Source organism: Scyliorhinus canicula, chromosome 5 (genome assembly GCF_902713615.1).
Source record: "Scyliorhinus canicula chromosome 5, sScyCan1.1, whole genome shotgun sequence".
NCBI lineage: Eukaryota > Metazoa > Chordata > Chondrichthyes > Carcharhiniformes > Scyliorhinidae > Scyliorhinus > Scyliorhinus canicula.
Window position 1 is genome coordinate 230,655,655 of NC_052150.1, and position 7,973 is coordinate 230,663,627.

The following is a 7,973-nucleotide window of genomic DNA, read 5'->3' on the forward strand; positions in this document are numbered from 1 at the left end:
AAACTGCAGCAGAATCTACTCTCCACCATCAAACTGCAGCAGAATCAACCTCCATCATCAAACTGCAGCAGAATCTACTCTCCACCATCAAACTGCAGCAGAATCTACTCTCCACCATCAACCTGCAGCAGAATCTACTCTCCACCATCAAACTGCAGCAGAATCTACTCTCCATCATCAAACTGCAGCAGAATCTACTCTCCATCATCAAACTGCAGCAGAATCTATTCTCCACCATCAAACTGCAGCAGAATCTACTCTCCATCATCAAACTGCAGCAGAATCTACTCTGCACCATCAAACTGCAGCAGAATCTACTCTCCACCATCAAACTGCAGCAGAATCTACTCTCCATCATCAAACTGCAGCAGAATCTACTCTCCACCATCAATCTGCAGCAGAATCTACTCTCCATCATCAAACTGCAGCAGAATCTACTCTCCACCATCAACCTGCAGCAGAATCTACTCTCCACCATCAAACTGCAGCAGAACCTACTCTCCATCATCAAACTGCAGCAGAATCTACTCTCCACCATCAAACAGCAGCAGAATCTACTCTCCACCATCAAACTGCAACAGAATCTACTCTCCACCATCAAACTGCAGCAGAATCTACTCTCCACCATCAAACTGCAGCAGAATCTACTCTCCACCATCAATCTGCAGCAGAATCCACTCTCCACCATCAAACTGCAGCAGAATCTACTCTCCACCATCAAACTGCAGCAGAATCTACTCCCCACCATCAAACTGCAGCAGAATCTACTCTCCACCATCAAACTGCAGCAGAACCTACTCTCCATCATCAAACTGCAGCAGAATCTACTCTCCACCATCAAACTGCAGCAGAATCTACTCTCCACCATCAAACTGCAGCAGAATCTACTGTCCACCATCAAACTGCAGCAGAATCTACTCTCCATCATCAAACTGCAGCAGAATCTACTCTCCACCATCAAACTGCAGCAGAATCTACTCTCCATCATCAAACTGCAGCAGAATCTACTCTCCACCATCAACCTGCAGCAGAATCTACTCCCCACCATCAAACTGCAGCAGAATCTACTCTCCACCATCAACCTGCAGCAGAATCTACTCTCCATCATCAAACTGCAGCAGAATCTACTCTCCATCATCAAACTGCAGCAGAATCTACTCTCCACCATCAAACTGCAGCAGAATCTACTCTCCACCATCAATCTGCAGCAGAATCTACTCTCCATCATCAAACTGCAGCAGAATCTACTCTCCACCATCAAACTACAGCAGGATCTGCCTCCACTATGTGGTAAACCTCTGTTCCTGTATTGTATATATTGTTTGTTGGCTCTGCTGGCTCTGCCTGTGGCTCCTCCCCTCAGGCTCTGTATAATGGTGGCCAACCTTTGGCCCTGCCCTTGTTCGGGATCAGTTGCCAGCAGCTTCTCGTTTAGCTTATTAAATTTGCCATCAATTAGACCAAAGACGAGTTGTGGAACAAAACTGTGGCTTTAATAAGCTAAACGAGAACCCCCATCTCCCATGTCATCCGCCACGTGACACCCGTGGGGGCCGCCATCTTGGAATCACCCCGCCGCCTCCCGGAACTCCGTCTCACCCAGTCGTACGCTGGCTACCGCTACTCTCGACCCACCCACCCACCTTCCAAAACTCGCCTCCGTCACCCTCGACCCGTTTCGACCTCAACATCTCACTAAATCCATGATGACCATCTGGATCAACGGGCACGAGACGACCTGCCTCTTCGACTCCGGGAGCTCTGACAGCTTCATCCACCTAGATACGGTACAGCGCTGCTCCCTCCCTCCCAATTTTACCCGCGACCCAGAAAATCTCCCTGGCTTCCGGATCACATTCCGCGGAGATCCGGGGGTACTGTGTCGCAACCCTTTTGGTACAGGGTGTAGAGTACGTGTACCACCAGCTCCCCATCCGCCCGGAGGACCGCCAATACACTGCCTTCGAGGCAGATGGCCGCCTCTACCACTTCCTAAGGGTCCCCTTCAGAGTCACCAATGGGGTCTCGGTCTTCCGGCGAGAGATGGACCGAATGGTTGACCAGAACAGGCTGCGGGCCACGTTCCCGTATCTGGATAATGTCACCATCTGCGGCCATGACCAGCCGGACCATAATGCTAACCTCCAGTGTTTCCTTCACATCGCTAAGGTCCTTAACCGCACGTATAATAAGGAGAAATGCATTTTCCGCACAACCCGCCCAGCCATCCTTGGCTACGTGGTGGAAAACGGGGTCCTGGGGCCCGACCCCGACCGCATGCGCCCCCTCCTGGAACTCCCCCTCCCCCACTGCCCCAACGCCCTGAAGAGATGCCTGGGGTTCTTCTCCTATTCTGCCCAATTATGCGGACAAGGCCTGCCCACTCATTAAGTCATTTTCCCCCTGACGGCTGAGGCCCGCCTGGCCTTCAACCGCATCAATGCCAAAGCCGCAATGCACACATTAGACTAGTCCATCCCATTCCAGGTGGAGAGCGATGGATCTGACTTTGCTCTGGCCGCTACACTCAACCAGGCGGGCAGGCCCGTGGCTTTCTTCTCCCGCACCCTCCAGGCCTGGAATTCGACACTCACGTTTCCCTTTCGCCATCCCATGCCCTGACCTCTGCCACTGTCATCAAGGCCCTGCACAGTCTCTTCACCATATTCGGTTTCCCCACATCCATAGCGATCAGGGTTCCTCTTTCCTGCTTAGCAAGGGCATTGCCTCAAGTAGGACGACCAACTACAGCCCCTGGGGAAACGGACAGGTGGAGAGGGAGAACGCGACGGTCTGGAAGGCCGACCTCCTGACCCTCCGGTCCAGGAATCTCCCAGTCTCCCACTGGCAGGAGGTCCTTCCCGATGCGCTCCACTCAATCCGGTCCCTCCCCTGCACCGCCTCATGAACGAATGTTTGTCTTCCCCAGGAAGTCGACCTCAGGGGTCTCGCTCCCGTCCTGGCTGACCAGTCCCAGGGTCCATCCTCCTCCGGAAGCATGCGAGGAGTCACAAATCTGATCCCCTCATCGAAAGGGTTCTTCTCCTCCATGCCAACCCACAATATGCCTACGTGGCACAGCATGATGGGCCGGAGGACACAGTCTCCCTTTGAGATTTGGCACCCCAGCCACCATCACCACCACCCCCGCCCCTGCACCTTCTCCCTCTCCACCGACTCAACTATTGGACGAAGAAGAAGACGAGACGTTCCCGGACACGCAGGCCTCGACACCAGTGCCCACACCACAGCCGGGACTGAGGCGGTCATGGCGGAAGGTCAAAGCCCCCGACAGACTCGACCTTTAAGTCCACTTCACCCATGCCAGACTCTTTTTGTAAACAGGGGGTGAATGTGGTAAACCACTGTTCCTGTATTGTATATATTGTTTGTTGGCTCTGCTGGCTCCGCCTGTGGCTCCTCCCCTCAGGCTATGTATAAAGGTGGCCAACCTCTGGCCCTGCCCTCGTTCGGGATCAGTTGCAAGCAGGTTCTCGTTTAGGTTATTAAAGCCACAGTTTTCATTCCACAACTCGTCTATGTTATAATTGATGGCACATTAGTGTGTGTGAGAGTGATGCGACCATCAATTCACATGAGACGGAGAGTTGAAGTGAACAGTGGTTTTAATCAGCTAGATCTGTGCTTGCCTGCGACTGCTCTGTACTGAGTGCCGCCTACAAGGCAGCAGATCTATATACCTCCACCGAGGGGCGGAGCCATAGGCACAGCCCACAAGGGCATCAACATAATACAATGGTGAATGGCAGCAGTAATACATTCACCACAGAAAGAGAGAGGCTATGTGTGTGTGTGAAAGAGAGAGAGAGAAAGACAGACAGTGGGGCTGGGGTGGAGAGAGTGGGGGCGATAGAGGGGGTGGGGGTGAGAGGGGGTGGGGGGTGAGAGAGGGGGTGAGGGTGGGGGAGAGAGAGGGGGTGGGGGTGAGGGGGGTGAGAGAGGGGGTGGGGGTGACAGGGGGTGAGGGTGAGATGGGGTGGGGGTGAGAGAGGGGTGGGGGTGAGAAGGGGTGGGGGTGAGAAGGGGTGGGGGTGAGAGAGGGGGTGGGGGTGCGGAGGGGGTGAGAGAGGGGGTGGGGTGAGAAGGAGTGGGGGTGAGAGAGGGTGGGGAGTGAGAGAGTGGGGTGGGGATGAGGGAGAGGTGGGGGTGGGGGTGAGGGAGAGGTGGGGGTGAGGGAGGGGGTGAGAGAGGGGGTGGGGGTGAGAACATAGAACATAGAACATTACAGCGCAGTACAGGCCCTTCGGCCCACGATGTTGCGCCGTCCTGTGAAACCCTTCTAAAGTCCCTCTACACTATTCCCTTATCGTCCATATGCCTATCCAATGACCATTTGAATACGTTTAGTGTTGGTGAGTCCACTACTGTTGCAGGCAGGGCATTCCAGGCCCTTACTACTCTCTGAGTAAAGAACCTACCTCTCTCATCTGTCCTATATCTATCTCCCCTCAATTTAAAGCTATGTCCCCTCGTGTTGGACATCACCATCCGAGGAAAAAGGCTCTCACTGTCCAACCTATCTAATCCTCTGATCATCTTGTATGCCTCAATTAAGTCACCTCTTAACCTTCTTCTCTCTAACAAAAACAGCCTCAAGTCCTTCAGCCTTTCCTCATATGATCTTCCCTCCATACCAGGCAACATTCTTGTAAATCTCCTCTGTACCCTTTCCAATGCTTCCACATCCTTCCTATAATGTGCCGACCAGAACTGCACGCAATACTCCAAATGCGGCTGCACCAGAGTTTTGTACAACTGCAACATGACCTCATGGCTCCGAAACTCAATTCCTCTACCAATAAAAGCTAACACACCGTACGCCTTCTTAACAACCCTCTCAACCTGGGTGGAAATTTCAGGGATCTATGGACATGGACACCGAGATCTCTGTGCTCGTCCACACTACCAAGAATCTTACCATTAGCCTAGTACTCTGCCTTTCTGTTATTCCTTCCAAAATGAATCACCTCACACTTTTCTGCATTAAACTCCATTTGCCACCTGTCAGCCCAGCTCTGCAGCTTATCTATGTCCCTCTGTAACTTGTAACATCCTTCTGCACTGTCCACAACTCCACCGACTTTAGTGTCATCTGCAAATTTACTCACCCATCCTTCTACGCCCTCCTCCAGGTCATTTATAAAAATGACAAACAGCAACGGCTCCAAAACAGATCCTTGTGGCACACCACTAGTAACTAGACACCAGTCAGAGCATTTCCCATCAACCACCACTCTTTGTCTTCTATCAGCTTGCCAATTTCTGATCCAGACTGCTAAATCACCCTGAACCCCATGCCTCTGTATTTTCTGCAATAGCCTACCGTGGGGAACCTTATCAAACGCTTTACTGAAATCCATATACACCACATCAACTGCTTTACCCTCATCCACCTGTTTGGTCACCTTCTCGAAGAACTCAATGAGGTTTGTGAGGCACGACCTACCCTTCACAAAACCATGTTGACTATCTCTAATCAAATTATTCCTTTCCAGATGATTATACATCCTATCTCTTATAAACCTTTCCAAGACTTTTCCCACAACAGAAGTAAGGCTCACTGGTCTATAGTTACCGGGGTTATCTCTACTCCCCTTCTTGTACAAGGGGACAACATTTGCTATCCTCCAGTCCTCTGGCACTATTCCTGTAGACAAAGATGACTTAAAGATCAAAGCCAAAGGCTCAGCAATCTCCTCCCTAGCTTCCCAGAGAATCCTAGGATAAATCCCATCCGGCCCAGGGGACTTATCTATTTTCACACTTTCCAGAATCGCTAACACCTCCTCCTTATGAACTTCAAGCCCTTCTAGTCTAGTAGCCTGTATCTCAGTATTCTCCTTGACAACTTTGTCTTTTTCCTGTGTGAATACTGACGATAAATACTCATTTAGCACCTCTCCTATTTCCTCGGACTCTACGCACAACTTCCCACTACTGTCCTTGACTGGCCCTACTCTTACCTTAGTCATTCTTTTATTCCTGACATACCTATAGAAAGCTTTAGGGTTATCCTTGATCCTACCTGCCAAAGACTTCTCATGTCCTCGCTTGGCTCTTCTTAGCTCTCTCTTTAGAGCCTTCCTAGCTAACTTGTAACTCTCAAGCGACCCAACTGAACCATCACGTCTCATCTTCACATAAGCCTCCTTCTTCCTCTTGACAAGTGATTCAACTGCTTTAGTAACTCATGGTTCCCTCACTCGACCACTTCCTCCCTGCCTAACAGGTACATACTTATCAAGGACACGCAGTAGCTGTTCCTTGAACATGCTCCACATTTCCATTGTGTCCATCCCCTGCAGTTTTCCTCTCCAGGCGATGCATCCTAAGTCTTTCCTCATCGCATCATAATTGCCTTTCCCCTAGCAATAACTCTTGCCCTGCGGTATATACCTATCCCTTTCCATCGCTAAAGTAAACGTAATCGAATTGTGGTCACTATCACCAAAATGCTCACCTACCTCCAAATCTAACACCTGTCCTGGTTCATTACCCAGTACCAAATCCATTATGGCCTCGCCTCTTGTTGGCCTATCTACATACTGCTTCAGGAAACCCTCCTGCACACATTGGACAAAAACGGATCCATCTAAAGTACTCGAACTATAGTGTTTCCAGTCAATATTTGGAAAGTTAAAGTCCCCCATAACAACTACCCTGTTATTTTCGCTCCTATCCAGAATCATCTTTTCAATCCTTTCCTCTACATCTCTGGAACTTTTCGGAGGCCTATAGAAAAGCCCTAACAGGGTGACCTCTCCTTTCCTGTTTCTTAACTCAGCCCATACTACCTCAGTATTCGAGTCCTCATCAAATGTCCTTTCTGTCAACGTAATACTGTCCTTGACTAACAATGCCACCCCTCCCCCTCTCTTACCACCTTCCCTGAGCTTACTGAAATATCTAAACCCCGGCACCTGCAACAACCATTCCTGTCCCTGCTCTATCCATGTCTCCGAAATAGCCACAACATCGAAGTCCCAGGTACCAACCAATGCCGCAAGCTCACCCACCTTATTCCGGATGCTCCTGGCATTGAAGTAGACGCACTTTAGACCACCTTCCTGCCTGCCGGTACACTCCTGCAACTTTTAAACCTTACTCATGACCTCACTACTCTCAGCTTCTTGTGTACTGGAGCTACAATTCAGGTTCCCAATCCCCTGCTGAACTAGTTTAAACCCTCCCGAAGAGCATTAACAAACCTCCCCCCAAGGATATTAGTACCCCTCTGGTCCAGGTGTAGACCATCCCGTTTGTAGAGGTCCCACCTACCCTAGAATGAGAGGGGTGTGGCGCTAATAATTGTACACAAAGCCTCGAGTGAAGTACAAGAGAGGCTTTATTACAGTGAGATGCTATTCCACCGGCGGCAGCTGTAGAATGGCATCTCAGTGAAACTTACGAATATTTATACAGCTCCCTGTGGGCGGAGCTAGCCGGCAGGGGCTTACCGGACAAACCTGTAATACAGGTACAGCCATACATCCCCCTACTGCAAGCACACATATATACCACATTCACCCCCTGTAAAAAATGAGTCCGGTGGGGGTGACGTGGAACTATAATACATAAAGTGATCAATGTACAAAAGGGGAAAACAAAAGAAAACCAAGAGTCCATCAGGCAATCCGGTCACAGGTTGAGTCGGATCGGCGGTCGAACGTTCCGGCGTGAGCGACGTAGCTGTGGTGGCGATGTCGGCACAGGCGGCGTTGGTGACGACGGGGCAGGTGCTGGCGGTGTTGGTGCTGGCCAGTGGCGGGATGACTCCGGGTGGGGGGTGAGGGGGTTGGGGTGAGAGTGTGGGGTGGGGGGTGAGGGGGTGGGGGTGAGAGTGTGGGGTGGGGGGTGAGGGGGTGGGGGTGAGAGTGTGGGTGGGGGTGAGGGGGTTGGGGTGAGAGTGTGGGGTGGGGGGTGGGGGTGTGACAGGGGGTAGGGTGTGAGAG